Source organism: Pantherophis guttatus, chromosome 3 (genome assembly GCF_059756535.1).
Source record: "Pantherophis guttatus breed Tessera chromosome 3, ASM5975653v1, whole genome shotgun sequence".
Lineage (NCBI taxonomy): Eukaryota > Metazoa > Chordata > Lepidosauria > Squamata > Colubridae > Pantherophis > Pantherophis guttatus.
In genome coordinates this window covers 10,062,693-10,081,255 of record NC_142065.1, presented here as the reverse complement: position 1 = coordinate 10,081,255, position 18,563 = coordinate 10,062,693, and the positions used below count along the sequence as shown (strand labels likewise).

Sequence of the window (18,563 nt, the reverse complement as noted above, 5' to 3'; positions counted from 1 at the left end):
GCAGTAATTCCGTTTTTGTCATTCCTGTAACCCCGTCTCATTCTCCTCAATAAATCTTGCTAAAGAAAACTCTGTGAAAATCAGACCGCTTTTGGTTTTGAGAGCTGCCCAGCAGCCTGGTTTCATGTAATCCCAGGTAACTGACTAACATTAAAGTGAAGACTTAGATTTAGATTTAGAATAACTTTATCACTTTGAATATACACTAATCGGCAGACATTAAAATGAAATTTCATTGCATACAGCTCTCAAAGAGTCACCACCTCCAATATACACTACATAAACATGACAAAATAAATAAATAAATAAATATGCATATACCCACATGTATGAACACAGAGAAACAACACAGTCTAGTTTAAATGTATACATGTACATGGCGAGAAAAACAAATCTTGCGAGTATACCAGACGGATGGCTTCCTATAATCTTCTCCACTGTCCTCACCACTCTCTGTATGGACTTTCTATCTGAGGTGCTGCTGCCAGCAAACCAAACAGGGATGCCGTTTGTTAAAACGCTCTCAGTTGTGCCTCTGTAAAAAGTGGCTAGGACAGAAAGAGAGAGATGTGATCTCCTCATCTGAAGCAGCAATGGTTTAAATTCCATGTCTATTGGGTACTGAAAACCTACAACTACAGCCCTGTTTTATTTTGTAGGAAGGCCCTGCCCTCCCCAGATTAAAATATTCTTTATTCTTAATATTAAAAAGAGGTAGAATATTGTATTTCCCCAAGGGAGAAATGGAGAAAAAAAATCTTAACAAAGGCAGAAAGCAGCTCCAGTCTTTCTGCCATAGGAAAACAACTTCAGACTAAGAAATTTGAAGAGGCTGGGCTTTAGGAATGCAGATTTTGTATCCATTCAGGAAGACTGGGTCAATCCATTGGCAGACAACACAACACAACACAACACAACACAACACAATACAAACAAAATACCTTCAGCCACAGCCTGGAGCTGATGGGATTAAGAATTTACGTTCCCCAACCAAATTCTAAGGACAGGACAGGACCTTTAGGACATAATTGGGCTAATCCACCCCCCCTTGAAATAGTAAAAGATGCAAGGCTCGCTACGTTGCACAACCCCCTGGAGCATCTCAATCACAAAACCCCAGAACTCTATAAAGATCTATCCACTCACTCGGCCATTTTGTCAGCCACCCCAGAAACATTGCTGCTGTCACTGAAGTTTCTGGAAACCAAATAAACCTTCTTTCTTTGCCAGTCAGCTTCCATTTTATTTCCAGCACCTTTCTCCCAAATTGGAACCAGGCCAGATTTTTCTTCCTACAATTTTTCAGTAGAAATATAGTTAGCTTTATTTTTCAATGGTGGCATTCAGGTTGTCCGTTCCTCCAAGCATCACTCTTATTTCCAGCATGTCCTTTCAATTTCTCCCTACTGGCAATTGAACAACACGGTTCTTATGTTTCATGTTTGCAACAGGAGTGTAATGTTCCTTTAATGCCACCTTTTAAAAATATGCGCGTTTTGTTCTTTTATGCATGCTCATCCAACTGTCATTAAGTGGTTTCCTTCTGTAAGTTATACAAGAAAGCAGAGTGTTTCAACTTTGGGGTATACGACAAGAGGCAAATTGGATCTCAGATGAAAAATCGGAACAAAGTAATGATTGCACAATAGGCACCTCTCTCCTGTCACTAAGATCGGAAAGAAAGGGAAGGAACAAAAGACATGTCTATCTGGCACTCCGATGGATTGAAGTCACCCCGTCAAATTAATTCTTTGATTTGGCGCAGGCATAAATTCTACCAAGAGAAATAGAGCAAGTGGTGTCACGATCACGTTATTTTATGGTAACCTTAATCTTGGATGCCAGTTTTGTTTTGTTTTTTAATTTGATTTATATGCCGCCCTTCTCCGGAGACTCAGGGTGGCTTACAATGTGCTAAGCAATAGCCTTCATCCTTTTGTATATTTATACAAAGTTAGTTTATTGCCCCCACAAACTGGGTCCTCAATTTACCTACCTTAGAAAGGATGGAAGGCTGAGTCAACCTTGAGCCTGGGGAGATTAGAACTTACAGTAATTGCAGACAGCTGGTGTTAATCACAATGCTATCAGTCTGCTGAGCCACCAGGCCCGTTTTTTTTTTATTCTTTCCTTCCTAGGCATCTGGCTCCGAAACAGATTTTTTGTTGTACATGGCCTCGTTCTATAGTGATTCTAACGTGCCTCTAACTTTCTCATTTATTTTTGCCCAGTCACTTTGACCTTGCATTGATTAAATTCCAAACCTTTGCATGGATTGACATGAGATTTATGCATAATGCAAGTCTGTGTTTGTGTATATTCCGAAAATTATTTTCAGAGTTCCTCATCCAGATCCCTTTCTCTCTCTCTCTCTCTTGTTTTCATTTCACAAAGGTTGCTCCAGAGAAACATATTATGGTAACCACTTTTAGAAACTGCATACTAAAAAGCTGAATTACTTCATCTAATGAAAAATATTTACAGCATGAAAGGCCTGCCCTTCTGAATTACCTTATTTTTATTTTCATTTACTCTCCTTCTGCTTCACTAATCTGCTATTTGAATGTCATTTTTGTAATGCAAAATGGGGACTGTAGAAAGCTTAAGGAGCAAAAAAGAACAGATTTACATACTGCAAATTTGGATAATAACTGTAATTTACTTTAATTCAACCCAGCAATTTTCAAAAATATGTATCTTTTTTTTTTCATGTAGTTCTTTTCTTATTAATGCAATAATCTTTATACTCATTTGAACTACCTGAATGGCCTGATTTCCCCAGCGTTTGGCAATTAAGTATTTTTGTGGAGAATGGTAAAAATGGACCAAGTTAATCCATCTGGAAATCAGTCTATTGCAATAGCCAGTTAAAATACCCAGAAAACATTTTATCACTATATCTTTTTAGTTCTGGTTTCACCTGTTTTAGGAGTGTGTCTTCTGGCAAGCGTATATGTATATTGATTTACAAATAAGGCAGCCATGAAATGTAAAATTTGTTACTACCGGTTCTGTGGGCATGGCTTGTGGGGGGTAATGTGACTGGGTGGGCATGGCCAACTTTTTTTTTTTTACTTTTAAAACCATTTTTTCTACAACCTCTGGAAGAGGTTGTAAAAAAATGCTTTTAAAAGCCTCCGACGATCCCAGCTGAGTTGCCTGATCGTCAGAGGCTTTTTTTTCTTTTAAAAACATTTTTTCTACAACCTCTTCAGCTGTAAAAAAAAAAATGCTTTTAAAAGCCTCTGACAATCCCAGCTGAGCCGCACAATCATCAGAGGCTTTTTTTTTAACTTTTAAAAGCATTTTTTCGGCCGAAGAGGTTGTAACAAAAATGCTTTTAAAAATTAAAAAAAAGCCTCTGATGATTGCGCGGCTCAGCTGGGCATGGGGGGGAGGGATTTTTGCTACTGGTTCCCTGAACCACCTGCCGCCATTGCTACCGTATCGGGTGATCCGGTCCGAACCGGGAGCATTTCACCTCTGAAATAAGGGGAAAAATTTAGAGATAATCCTTGACTTACAACCACAATAGGAATTTCCATTACAAGTCGGTGCTATCATAACTCATTATGTGACCACACCTGGTTTTATGACCATTTTTATGGTGGTTGCAAAGCAAATCACTGTGGCCATTAAGCCAATCGTAAGATCATATAAGCAAATCGCACGAAACTTAAGATACAACAAGCTGAAAAAGTCCTCTATCAACACTGCCTGCAACCAATCCTAGTAGAAGGAGAACCAGCACAATCCACCTCCAATTCCCAGAGCCAATCCAGAAGGATACCGTGATCGATGGTCCTGAAAACCACTGAGATGTCAAGAAGACCAAAAATGGATGCACTTCCTCATTCTTCCGCACCTGGAAATTATCCAAGAACATGATAAACACTATCTCATTTCCTGGCCTGGACCATGACTGAAAGCGGGTGTAGATAATTCTCTTCCAGAGTCTTCTGTTGTTGCAATAAGACTACCTTCTCCACTCTCTTCCCTAAAAAGGTAGGAAACTGGACAGAATACAGTATAACAGAGTTGGAAGGGAGCTTGGACGTCTTCTAGTGCGGGTGTCAGCAACACGTGGCTCTGGAGCCGCATGCAGCTCTTTGGGGCCTCTGCTGTGGCTCCCTGTCTCATCACTGGCTGGCCCCGCCCTTCACCCTCCCCTCCCAGTCACTACTTGCCTGGCCTTGGAAATCTGAGAGATACAGAGAAAGGGGGGAGAGAGAAGGAGGGGGGGAGAGAAACATAGATACAGAGAGAGAGAGAGAGAGATACAGAGAGAGGGTGGGAGAGAGAGGGAGAGGGGGAGAGAGGGGGGGAGAGAGAGAGAGAGATACAGAGAGAGGGTGGGAGAGAGAGGGAGAGAGAGTGGGGGAGAGAGAGAGAAAGGTTTTGTGGTTCCTGGTGTTTTTTAACAACCGGTTCTCTGCCCTAATGACCAGCTGGGTAGGCGTGGCTAGGGGGGGTCATGTGACTGGGCAGGAGTGAGTGTCGTGGAGTTGGCCACGCCCATCCAGGTTTTGTAGCTCCAAGTGGGTTTTTTTTTCTGTGGGAAACGGGTCCAAATGGCTCTTTGAGTATTTAAGGTTGCAGACCCCTGAAATCTAGTCCAACTCCCTGCTGAAGCAGAAGACCCTATACCCGTGATGGCGAACCTATGGCATGCGTGCCACAGGTGGCACGCGGAGTCATATCTGTGGGCACCCAAGCATTGCCCTAGCTCAGCTCCAGCATGCATGTGCGTGCCAGCCAGCTGATTTTCGGGCCTTTCAGGCCCACCGAAAGTCGGGAAAGGGGCCGTTTCCGGCCTCCGGAGGGCCTCTGGGGGGTGGGAAAGGCCGTTTTCACCCTCCCCAGGCTCCAAGAAAGCCTCTGGAGCCTGGGGAGGGCGAAAAACAGGCCTACCAGGCCCACCAGTAACCTTTTTTCCATCACGTTCCAAAAGTGGGGGTCGCGCGGGGGGGTCGCACATGTATGTGCAGGAGGGCACGGGAGAATTGAATTATGGGTGTGGGCACACACATGTGTGACCCCCCTGCGCTCCCCCCGCTTTTGGCACATGACGGCAAAAAGGTTAGCCGTCACTGCCCTATACCATTCTGGACAAATGGCTGTCCAGTCTCTTCTTACAAACCTCCAGTGATGAAGCACCCACAACTTCTGGGAACTTCCCATTTCATCGATGGGAAGTTTCCCTTGAAATTTAGGTTGGATCTCTCCTTGATAAGCTTCCATCCTTTACTTCTTCTCCTGCCTTCTGGTGCTTTGGAGAAGAGGCCGACCTCTTTTCTCTGCGGCAGCCCCTCAAGTATTGGAAGAGTGCTACCATGTCACCCCGAGTCCTTCTTTTCATTAAATTAGACATACCCAATTCCTGCAACTGTTCTTCCTACGATTTAGCCTCCAGTCCCCTTTTTAGCCAGGCCCAGAGATGGTTTCTTGAGGAGGGAGTAAACCAGTGGTGGGATTCAGCCAGTTCGCACCGCTTCGGGAGAACCGGTTGTTAACTTTTTGAACAGTTTGGTGAACTGGTTGTTGGAAGAAATCATTAGGGCAGAGAACCGGTTGTTAAATTACTTGAAACCCACCACTGGAGTAAACCAACATCAACTTCCTAAGAGATGGCAGGACAACCCACTTGTTCAAAGAGGAATTAACTACTTCCAAAACCCAGCCACACATCCTCTACGAGGGGTTCTTGACAGTGGTGGTATTCAGCCGGTTCAATCTGGTTCAGGCGAACCTATAGCAGCGGCTGCGGGAGGCTCCGCCCACCCATCCAGACGCCATTACATCCCATTTTTGATGCTCTGCGCATGTGCAGAGATGGCACGGGAGAGCGAAGTGACACGCGCGCACTTCCATTCGCAAACCAGTAGCGAAGGTAAGTGAATACCACCCCTGATCCTTGACCAACCAGGAGGAACATTGATATAATCCAGTGTTGATCTTGCTCAAGGATTGTCAAACTCCCTGACAATCCTGCCTACTTCATGAGGCTAAATATGTTTACAATTCATAAATTAAAATGTTTATGATTCATAAATTAGGGTTTATAAGCTCCGCCCCCTTGCTTGTCTAAGAGAAAGCTCCACCCCTTTCATTTCTGTATCATTTCCACTGTATGTAATTGTTTCCACTGCCGATTTGCTTCCGGGTGCAATTCAAGGTGCTGGTTCTCCCTTTTAAAACCCTTCATGGCTTGGGACCAGGTTATCTGAGGGACCGTGTCTTGCCGGTCCCATCTACCCGACCCATCAGAGCGGGGAGGCAGGTCCCATCCCCGAGGGAGATAGCCCTGGTGGGACCCAGAAGAAGGGCCTTCTCCGTGGTGGCTCCCTCTCTCTGGAACATCATTCCCCCAGAGATTAGAATGGCCCCCACTCTGGCGCTCTTCCGGAAGGCGCTGAAGACCTGGTTCTGCTAGCGGGCCTGGGGAACCCAGAGCAGGATGGAGCCCATTAAATGGCTCATGTGATCTGCTGTCACCAGGGTGGGAGGGTGATATGTTATGTTATGTTATGTTATGTTATGTTATGTTATGTTATGTTATGTTATATTTTGATTCTTTTTTATTAGTTTTATTGTTTTAAATGAGGTTTTATATTCTGTAAGCCGCCTTGAGTCACCATGTGCGAATAGGCGGCAATATAAATTCAAAAAATAAAATAAAATAAAATAAAATAAAATAAAATAAAAAAATAAAAAAATTAAATTAAATTAAAATAAAATAAAATAAAATAATAAAATAAAATAAAATAATAAAATAAAATAAAATAAAATAAAATAAAATAAAATAAAATAATAAAATAAAATAAAATAAAATAAAATAAAATAAAATAAAATAAAATAAAATAAAATAAAATAAAATAAAATAAAATAATGCTTAGGTACATACATCTGTGACTTCCCATCAATCAATGAGCCTACTCTTTTTTTTAACAACTGCATTAAGAAAAACATTATACCCAGAAGTGGGATTCAGCCAGTTCTGTCCGGTGAACCGGTAGTGGCGACTGCGGGAGGCTCCGCCCACCCGCCCGAATGTAATGCTCGAGCAAAGAGCATGTGTGGAACCCCGTGCGTATGCGCAGAGGAGGTGCATGCTCCAGGGATGAAATGCTCCCAGATCAGGCTGGATCGCCTGGTCCGGTAATGATCTTGGCCGTTGGTTCGACGATCCGGTAGTGATGGCGGAGCAAAGCTCCACCCACCCGCTCGGGTGTCATTACTTCCTGGTGCATCATGTGCACATGACGCACGTGCACTTCTGAACCAGTAAGGAAGGTAAGTAGATTTCACCCCTGGCATGCTCACATTTGTGAACCGGGTAGGGAAGGTAAGTGAATCCCACTTCTGATTATACCGACCCATAAAAAGTGATACTTTGGTCAACAAACATGATTACACCGTATAAGATTATTCAGTTGTTCTTTATAACAAGGTAAGGCCATCAGCAGTGAGGTCAGAAACAGAATAATGACAAACCCTGTTTAGACTTTAAAAGCATGTGCAATAAAGAAGCAAGATTGAAATGGAAATTTGGAAGTGAAAATCACAATGCCTTAAATTTTCAGTCTTTCTCTTTCCTGGATCAAAAGATGGGACTGTAATTTACTTTGCCAGTAGAGACTTTTTTTTTTCCTTTTAAGAAAGAAGAAATGGGAACAAGATGAAGTACACAATTCAACTCTACAGGGAGTTTATTATATTACTGTCAAGAAATGCAATCATCCAGAGAGCCCAAAGCATTACATATATATATATATACTGATTTAAAGATGGCAAGGAACAAGCTGTCTGCTAATGAAAACGATGAGAATAACATTAAAAATGTTCTGGACTTGTATTGTGGGGGAAAAAATGATAGACTAAGCAGGGTTTCTTTTTTAAAAAGAAAAAAGAAAAACCTATAATTCAATTACTACAGTTCTTCCTTTAAAAAAAAATAATAAATTACATCACAAATAGACTAGACCAGTCCATTTACTTAAGAACAGATTTACTGGTATCTTTAAAAGAATATATATTTTGAATTGTCAGAGCAATTTGGCAATAAGTGATCTGCAAGGCAAGGTACTCATTTGAAATTCTGGAATACAGGCCAGCCAGAGGTTAGGGAACTGGAAATAGGAAATGAGCAAGCGATTAAAGCAGGGGTGGGATGCTGGGGGTTTGCAGGGGTTCGGGAGAACCTCTAGCCAAGATTCTGTGCAGTTCGGACAACCCCCAAATCCCACTCCTGGCTGGCCCACCCACCCCACCCCGCCCCTCCCAGGAGACCCCATGCGGCCTGGTTTGGATACAGGTAAGTGCAGGGCACATGTGGAGGCTTGGGGAGGGTGAAAAATGGGCCTACCAGAAGTTCGGGAAGTTTCCGGCCTCCAGAGGGCCTCCAGAGCCTGGGGAGGCTATTTTTGCCCTCCCAGAGGCTCGAGGAAAGCCTCCGGAGCCTGGGGAGGGCAAATCCCCCCCCCCCCGCTATGGTGCAGGAGGCTGATGTCAAGTTTCTGAAAGATGCCCTAATTAATTCATGAGCCATGATCCAAACTTCAAAGGAAATATATTCATTTATTAGGAGCACCATTCCGCCAATACTCGGATGCAGTTAGGACTGATCCTACGTAGATTTATGTTCCCCTATGACCCTGTCTCTCCCCTCCTCTCTGGCCATGTCATAAATCACATTCTCCAATTAACCACTTTGGCTGGCTGTGAAACCTAACACCCTCCTTCTGATTGCGGGCAGAAAGAATGTATGGAATTCACTTCAGTTCTCCCTCCCTCCTGCTCATGGCAACTTGAAAGCTTTGCAAGTTGACAACCGACTTTGCCAGGCCCACCATGGCCACGCCCACCCAGCAACTGGGCAGAGAACCCCTTGCTAAAATTTTTGAAGCCCACCCCTGAATTAAAGCAACACTTATATTTGTTTAATAAATCTGGCAATGCTTCTCAACACTGGTAACTTGAAGATGTGTGGACTTTGACTCCCAGAATTCCTCAGCCAGATAGTGTAGGACAAAGGTGTCAAACTGAAGGCCCAGGGGCCAGATCCAGACCACAGAGTGCTTAGTTTTGGCCCACAGGGCTGTTCTGGAAACAGCGAAGGACTGGCCCATTGTGCCTCTGCCAGAGAAAACGGAGCACTTTTCGCTGGCAGAGCACTTGAGTCACCAAAGGTGGTCCCGAAACGAGTGAAGAGCTAGCCAAACCCACCCTGGCCACGCCCACTCCAGCCCCCCGAGGTCAAACACAACCGTGATCCAGCCCTCAATGAAATCGAGTTTGACACTCCTGGTGTAAGAGAACAGCAGGTAGAACTGGGGTGGGCAGAGTTAAGTGTGTCATCAGCTTAGAGTCATTACATTGCCACAAGGGCTCCAAGTTCAACCCTTCCTGAATTTCATTGACCCTTATGGAATCCCTATTTAGTACTGAACTTTAGTTGACCAGATTAATGTCAGGCACAAAAGAATTAGAACCATTCGTAAAGTTGCAGCATAGAAGATTTATTCAAGTTTGAATCTGATCATCTACAGTTCAGGACTAAATTGGCACCAGATAGAGTCAAGGAGGGGTTGGACTGTAACAACTCAAGTTGATGACTCAAGTTAATTCCACCTCGCAACTCTCTCTGCTCTTTTCTTACAAATAGTGGATGCACAGCCAATCAATCTATGTTTCTATACACAATCAAATACTTACTGCCGTATACAATTATAACTACAGTTTAATTTGCAAAATCATGCTCCTTTAAAGTTGCTTCTGTTGCAACCCTTACAAGTAGTCTTTGACTTACGAGTACACTTGAGGTCAGACCTTCAGCCAACACAACATATGTTCACACTTTAAAACCCAAGAATACACAAAGATAGAAACTTGTCCACCCCAAGGATAAAATACCCAGACACCAACTGAGCAACGTGATATATGCAGTACAATGCAGTGAGACATGTGCAGACCTATACATTGGGGAAACAAAACAACCACTTCATAAACGCATGGCACAACATAGGAGAACAAACCCATCAGGCCAAGATTCAGCAGTCCATCTGCATTTAAAGGACCAAGGCCACTCTTTTGAAGACAGCAAAGTCCACATTTTGGAGAGAGAGGACCACTAGTTTGAAAGTGGGGTCAAAGAGGCCATCTATGTCAAAATTGAACAGCCCTCTCTCAACAGAGGGGGAGGGATACAACATCACCTATCTCCAGTCTACAACACAGTCCTTTCAAGCAGTTTCAAGAAGGCTCCACACCCATTTGCACTACTCAAGTGACCCTGAGACATAGATAAACCTCCAAGTGGCCTCAATGACTCCCTAGAAGGATGCAAATAACCAGCTGCCTGCAAGGAGTATAAATCCTTCCATTCCCCACTATCCTGTCAGAGCTGAAGAAGCTTCTTGGATGAGAAGTGAAATGTCTTCAAAGAAAAACAAGAAAGTTTAGTTGCCATGACTGAGAATCTCCATAGACAGTTGAGCTCAGAGTTTTGGTCATAAATCTTTGCATAAATCTTTACAGATCATTGATTTTACAACCATTTTTATGACAATTGTTAAACAAACCATCATGGTCATTAAGTGAGTAACATGGTCATTAAGGAACGTGGTCCTAGGTTTAAGAAAAAAGTCACAAATTAGATGACCACGGGACACTGCAATTGGTTGTAAAGAGGAGCTGGCTGCCAAGCACTCAAAATGCAGTCACATGACCAGAGGGGCAGTACAGAAGTCATAATTTCAAAGACGGGTTGAAAGTCACTTTTTCTGGATCAATCCTAAATTTGGACATTAACCGGTCATAAGTCGAGGACTATCAAACATTTAGAATTGCATCAGGGCTGAAATCTAAAATGTATTACTACCGGTTCTGGGGGCGTGGCTTGGGGGGGGTAATGTGACTGGGTGGGCGTGGCCATCTTTTTTTTTTTTCTTTTAAAAGCATTTTTCTACAACCTTAAGAGGTTGCAGAAAAAAATGCTTTTAGAAGCCTCTGACGATCAGGCAAGTCAGCTGGGATCGCCAGAGGCTTTTATAGGCATTTTTTTTTCTACAGCCTCTTAGGATGAAGAGGTTGCAGAAAAAAAATGCTTTGAAAAGCCTCTGACGATCCCAGCTGAGCCGCGCCATCATCAGAGGCTTTTTTTTTTTTTTTACTTTTAAAAGCATTTTTTCGGCCGAAGAGGTTGTAGAAAAAATGCTTTTAAAAGTAAAAAAACAGCCTCTGATGATCGCGCGGCTCAGCTGGGCATGGGCATGGCCAGCTGGGCATGGGGGCACAGGGATTTTTGCTACCGGTTCTCCGAACCACCTGCCGTCATCGCTACCGGATCGGGTGATCCGGTCCGAACCGGGAGCATTTCACCCCTGAATTGCATCTTGGTCTCTGATTTTAATAATGAGAAAAATAATGAGAAAAAGACCACACCTGGAATACTGCAACCAATTTTGGTCCCCACATGACAAAAAAGATGTTGAGATTTGGGGGGAAAGTGCAGAGAAGAGTAACTAAGATGACCAAGGACCTGGGGACTAAAACATATGAAGAAGGGCTGCAGGGACCAAATTATAATAACGAAAATCTATGAATGTGCAGAGATGGATAGACTGTCTGTGGAAATGAAAGAGAGGGAAGAAACCGAGTACTACCAAATTTGGAATAGATGGTATTTCTGGCTTGAGAGTAAACGTAAAATTTAAGGTATAAGATGTAAAAGTATAATATATAAATTGTAAAATTTAGAAGAAATATATGATATTGATTTGTGAGAAGATGTAATTATAACTTAAATAAGGTTAAAACTTAGGGTAGTGATATATAGAAGTAGGATTTATGAAAATATGACTGTTACTAAAGCTATAGATACCGACATGGAAAAGCTGCTATAAGTGTAAATTTGTGTTTTAAATGTTGGAAAATTCAATAAACATTATAAAAAAAAGAAAGAAGAAGGAGGGCTGCAGGATTTCAGTTGGGTGAGTCTAGAGAAATGAAGAATTAGGGGTGACATGATAGCAGTATTCCAGAATTTGAGGGGCTGCCACACAGAAGAGGGGGAGTCAAATTATTCTCCAAAGCACAAGACGGCAGGACAAGAAACAATGGTTGGAAATTGGTCAAAGAGAAAAGCCACCTGGAATTAAGGAGAAACTTCCTAACAGTGAGGACAATTAACCAGTCAAACCTACCGTGTCATGTTGATGTCACATGACATATCACAATGTTTTTTGTCTTCGTGGAGCTGGGGTGGGCGTGGCCTATGCGTGATGCATCCGGCCACCAGTTTGACACCCCTGTTGTAGGGGCTTCCTCGCTGAAGGTTTTTAAGAAGAGTGTTGTGGCCCGTCAACGGCCTGTGCAGCTAGTAGCTGATTCAGACAGCGAGGAGGCTGGTGTGGTGCTGCGCCAGCAGCCTGTGCAGCTGGCACTTGAGTCAGACAATGAGGAGGCTGGAGAAGATGTGGTGCCAGAGGCAAGGATTCAGCCAGGACCTTCAGAACCTTCAGAAGCTCCCTTAAGTGAAGAGGAAAAAGAGGAGAAGCCTCTTCTCAATGCAGAGGCGCACAGAGCTGCCAAAAGGCAGGAGTGGCTCCTTAGGAGGAGGTCTCCTCGAGAGTAAGGCTTGGGGCTAATTAGCCACTCCCTTAGCCTATTTAAGGAAGGATGACTGAGGCAATTTGCAGGGAACAACTTCGTTCACTCTCCTTCATGTCTTGATCTTGGTACTCTTATCAGTTTCCTGCAAATTGCTTCTGGGCTTTCTGCCAACCATAGTAAGATTACGATTATTTATTCTTTGGATTCTTGTAGACTGTTAATAAAGTTAATTAACAGCCTTTGTTTGAAAAAGACTGATTGTTGGGCCAAATTGTTTAATATATTTTAAATTGCTTTTAAATTTCTGTATTCTATGTTTTTTACCTTTGGCTGTTCACCGCCCTGAGTTCTTCGGGAGAAGGGCAGTATATAAATTTAAATATAAATAAATAAATAAATTTAATTTAATTTAGTAAACTAAGGTTTGTACAGACTTTGTGTGTGCTGCATTCTTTGGGGTCCGTAGCTGGGGCAGAACAAAGAGACTAGACAGTCATTTGTCTGAAATGGTATAGGATCTCCTATTTGAGCAGGGGGCTGGACTAGAAGACCTCCAAGGTCCCTTCCAGCTCTATTCTATTCCATTTTAAAATTTCTTCCATCAGCTCTAAGCACAACTTTGTAATTCAGATCTGGTTTACGCAACTGACAGCTAGAACATCATGACCTATTCAGTCAAAGGGTTCATCATTTTTTTAAAATGATCATTACTGTTAATAGCATAATTAGGCGATGGTTTCTCCTACCTCATTAAATGCTTCAGAGTGCAGCACAGTAATAAGACAATTTGACTGATAAGTTTATCTTTTGAGCATCTAATGAGGACAGTCTGATGCATTGTCACTCACCGTACATCCTAGACAACGATGACTTGAGGTCATCCGAAGCACTGTTAATATTACTTAGCTTCATAACTAACTTCATAACTGAGATTAGAACACAATATTTCCTGATTAGATAAAACTGCAAAAAAAGAGGTTGAATTTATCTGTTCAAGATGGAACCAGCAACAAGCTAAAATTAAAATTATCTGATTTTTTTTTTTTTTCCTGAATTAGGGGGTTGAAAGAGTAGCGAAAGATTGGAAATTCCAAGGAAATAACGTTTTGGTCTAAAATGAGGTTTAGGTCGGATCGATATTTCCATGAAGAAAACAAGTATTTTCACCTTCTGCAATCTGCTAACCAACTTGGAGCATGAAAGTGCTGCTCCTGGCAAAGATGGAGAGAAAGAAAAAAAAAGGAGGATGACTCAGATTAACCGAGTTGGAAGGGACCTTGTAAATCATCTATTCCAGCCCCCTGTCCAAGCAGGAGACCCTACACTAGTGATGGCTAATATTTTTGCCATCACGTGCCAAAAGCGAGGGGAGTACAGAGGGGGTCGCCCACACCCATAATTCAATGTACCCCCCCCCTGCATGCGCATGCAACCCACCCCCCACACTCCCCCCACTTTTAACACACAATGGCCCGGTGGGCCCGTTTTTCGCCCTCCCCAGGCTCCCCTCTTTCTAGGAGCCTGGGGAGGGTGAAAACGGCCTTCCCCACCCCCTCCCCCCCGGAGGTCCTCCAGAAGCCAGAAACGGCCCGTTTGCTGACTTCCGGTGCCACAGATAGACTTGGAGAAAATCTATTGTGCAGTCACTAAGAGCTGAGACTAACTTAGTAACACATAAGTAACCAATCAGTTAATCAGTCCAAAGACCCTGGACTCTAGAGATGGCTCTGATGCTGGAAAAGGTAGGAGGATCAGCAGCAAATACAGGTAAACCTTGACTTACAACCGTTCATTTAGTGACCATTTGAAGTTACAGCAGCACTGCAAAAAATGACTTATGACTATTTTCAACATTTATGACCGTTGCAGCACACACACCCCATGGTCATGTGATCAAAATTTGAGTGCTTAGCAACTGGTTCATATTAATTATGTTTGCAGTGTCCCAAGGGTCATGCGATCCCCTTTTGCGACCTTGGGACAAGCAAAGTCAATAGAGAAGCAAGACAGCCATTGCTAAAGCAAGACTGTTAAGCGAGTTATTGCTCCCTTGTACGACCTTGCTTGCCACGGTTGTAAAGTGAATCACTGAAATTGTTAAGTTAGGAACACGATGGTTAATAGAATCTGGCCTTCCCCGTTGAGTTTGCTTGTCAGAAGGTCGTAAAAGACTGCAACGGTCATAAGTATGAAGCAGTTACCAAGCGTCTGAAGTTTGATCACATGACCACAGAGGTGCTGCAACGGTTGTATGTCATAAATCATTTTTTTCAGTGCCTTTGTAACTTTGAACAGTCACTAAATGAATAGTTGTAAGACGAGGACTACCTGTAGCAATTTCAGCCAATCGGTTTTCTTAACTTTCAGAAGTTTTAAACATCAAAAAGATGATGAATGTCAGATGGAAAAGCAAAGATTTTTCTTAGTTTAGGTGTCTTATACCAGGCAATTTCTTTCATTTCCCTAATTCGCCCAAAGCTCAATAAATAAAATACGGTAATTTATTTAAACAGAAACTGTCACTGTAATAGGGCAGGTTTTAAGGTTCAATTCACTTTCCGATACAAAGGGATGGTTTTGCCAACATGTTTTCCCTTTCCTTTTTACTTAATAAGTTCATTTTACTGCCCTGAAATTTGGTATCTCTGGTATTAGTGTATAATGTGTTGTTATTTAATTTAATGTCAAGTGAGGGATTAAGATTTCAAATTAATAACAAACTACAGGAACAGTTAATCTCCACAACAAGGCAGATGCGGTTCCACCATTATAAATCTAAATCAAAATGAAAGAATAGGGATGTTTCATGGATAATATCCACTCAACTTTCATTATAAACACTTGTAATACATAGTACTTTCGCCTGGAAAGAAAACTTGAGGTGGTTTATAAACTTTGCAAAACAAATCAAATCAAACTTCCAACGTTCTAAATGAAGAATTAATTTAGGCTTCTGTATCAGAATACCTGCATATAAACATGGAACATAGCAATATTTTTTAACATATTGTTTTTAATCAACAGAAATAAAATACAAAACAGAAAAATGAACATCCAACACTAATAACGAAAAGAAAAAAAAAACAGTCTTGTGTACAAAAAAAGGAAAAAGAAAAAAATATCAAATAGGTCTAACATTAAACAAAGAATCCACCCTGGTTGGATGGAAAGAAAAGAGAAGGAAGGAAGGAAGGAAGGAAGGAAGGAAGGAAGGAAGGAAGGAAGGAAGGAAGGAAGGAAGGAAAGGAAAGGAGAAAGAGAGAGAGAGAGAGAGAGAGAGAGAAAGAAAGAAAGAAAGAAAGAAAGAAAGAAAGAAAGAAAGAAAGAAAGAAAGAAAGAAAGAAAGAGGGAGGGAAGGAGGGAAGGAAGGAAGGAAGGGGGGAGAGAGAGAGAGAGAGAGAGAAAGAAAGAAAGAAAGAAAGAAAGAAAGAAAGAAAGAAAGAAAGAAAGAAAGACGGAAGGAAGGAAGGAAGGAAGAAAGAGGGGGAAAGAGAAAGAAAGAAAGAAAGAAAGAAAGAAAGAAAGAAAGAAAGAAAGAAAGAAAGAAAGAAAGAAAGAAAGAAAGAAAGAAAGAAAGACGGTAATAGGTTCTCTTTTCTTTACATACTGGGTATAACAATAGTTATAAGCTTTCCCATCTATATTTAACAAAAATGCTATATTAAATAAACAAATATTCCAGATGTGGAAATCTGTCTAATCTAATCCACCCCATAGCTAATATTAATGGAAGACAACATTATTGTTATTCTGGAATTAATAATAACAGTACATCAGTCAATTGAAAAAAGCAGCCTTACTTGGAACAGTCTGTGATGATATCTTAAACACCATCAAGCATCAACATCTGCCTATCCCAGGTCCTTGGACTCAGTAGCTGGATAAACATGCCATATTCAGTCTGATCATCTGGCTGACTATGTGATGAACCAATACTGTCATCTTCCATTTTGACATCTTCCTCATGTCACAATGTTTACTGCAATTAAAAAAAAAAAAACAACCTATCCCCATACTTTTCTGGACAAATGGCTGTCCAATTTCTTCTTGAAAACCTCCAGTAATTAAACCTTAAAACTTGCCCTATAATGGTAATAGTTTCTGTTTAGATAAATTATTTTAATTTTTTTTTTAATGCCCATCTGCATTTAAAGGACAAAGGCCACTCTTTTGAAGACGGCAAAGTCCATATTTTAGACAGAGAGGACAGCTGGTTTGGAAGAGGGCTCAAAGAGGTCATCTATGTCAAAATTGAACAGCCCGCTCTGGGATCATGTATCTCCAGTCTACAACATAATCCTTTCAATGGTTCCAAGAAGGTACCACACCCATTTGCACTACAGGTAGTTCATTTAGTGACCGTTCGAAGTTACAACGGCACTGAAAAAAAGAACTTATGACCGTTTTTCACACTTACGACCGGGGCAGCATCCCCATGATCACGTGATCAAAATTCAGATGCTTGACAATTGGTTCATACTTATGACGGTTGCAGTGTCCCGGGGTCATGTGATCCCTTTTTACATCCTTCTGATAGGCAAAAACAATGGGGAAGCCAGACTCGCTTAACAACCGTGTTACTAACTTAACAACTGCAATGATTCACTTAACAACTGTGGAAAGAACGGTCGTAAAATGGGGCAGAACTCACTTAACAAATGTTTCATTTAGCAACATAAATTTTGGGCTCAGTTGTGGTCGTAACTCATGTACTACCTGTCCTCGGGTGACCCTGAGGTCACAGACAAGCCTCCAGGTGACCTTAACAATCCACTTAAAAGGATGCAAATGACCAGCTGTCTATAAGGAAAATAAATCCTTCCATTCCCCACCATCCAGTCAGAGCTGAAGAAGCTTCTTGGATGAGAAGTGAAATGTCTTCAAAGAAGAAACCAGGGTGGGAAGCCAAACCACCCCTCTCCTTGAAGAACGAAGTATTTTGAGGAATATTTTAAAAAAAAAGAAAAAGGGAAGGATAAAATATTTCCCCTAAAAGAGAAATTTAAAAAATCTAAGGGAGACGGAAACTCAGAGCCCCAGCTCAGCATCTGCTTGGGGGGCAGGTAGCTGGGGCTCTGAGTTTCTGTCTCCCTGAATAGAATAGAATAGAATAGAATAGAATAGAATAGAATAGAATAGAATAGAATAGAATAGAATAGAATAGAATAGAATAGAATAGAATAGAATAGGAATTCTTTATTGGCCAAAAGTGATTGGAGGAATTTGTCTTGGTCCATATGCTCTCAGTGTACATAAAAGAAAAGATACATTGGTCAAGAATCATAAGGTACAACACTTAATGATAGTGTAAGGTCCCAAAATATACTTGAGTCACCAGAATGCCAAAGAGAGAGACTCAAGACAAGGCTTGCAAAAAGAAGCAGATTTTATTTATGGCCAGAAACAAAATACTGGGTGGGACTATATCCTGAACATACAGATACAATGCATGTGAAGAGATAGCCACACCTTGGGGAAGGTATGGCGTCCTTTTTATACCCTCAGAGACATCAGCTTAGTATCCAATTCTGGTCTCCTAGTTTAGGTTTGTGTATTCCTTGTTGCCCTGCAAAGGAATAGAAGCCTCCCAATTAGCATTATCTCTTCCTTGAGCTCCTTTGTTCTCCCAATTGCTCATTTGGCCCCCTGGTTCTGCAAGGAACGAGTTTATACATATCAAAGGTGTAAATTAGGGCTGAAGTATAAATTATCCCTCGGATGATGTCTGCAGTTCCAACTGAGATACGTACCATGCTCTTAGATGGCACAAGAAAAACAGGAAGAATATTGATATGGGTTCAGATCAAATGGTAGGAAGATATGTTTGACAAATACCAGATATATTACAGAGGCCTAATAACAGAATATGTTTGTTACAGGAGATACAAATATAAAGGCATAATATATGTGATACAAATACAAAGACATATTTGTGTTACAGATATAAATAT

At 41.7% G+C, this 18,563-nt stretch overlaps 1 long non-coding RNA gene across 1 annotated transcript in view; it reads right to left on the bottom strand.

Moving 5' to 3' along the window:
• The window catches only part of LOC148114490 (uncharacterized), a 53,157-nt gene extending 36,654 nt beyond the window's left edge, over positions 1-16,503 (bottom strand). Inside the window, exon 1 of the long non-coding RNA XR_015732951.1 lies at positions 16,413-16,503. This is a non-coding gene — a long non-coding RNA (uncharacterized LOC148114490). The remainder of the gene's footprint in view (positions 1-16,412) is intronic.
• Between the last annotated feature and the right edge of the window lie 2,060 nt (positions 16,504-18,563).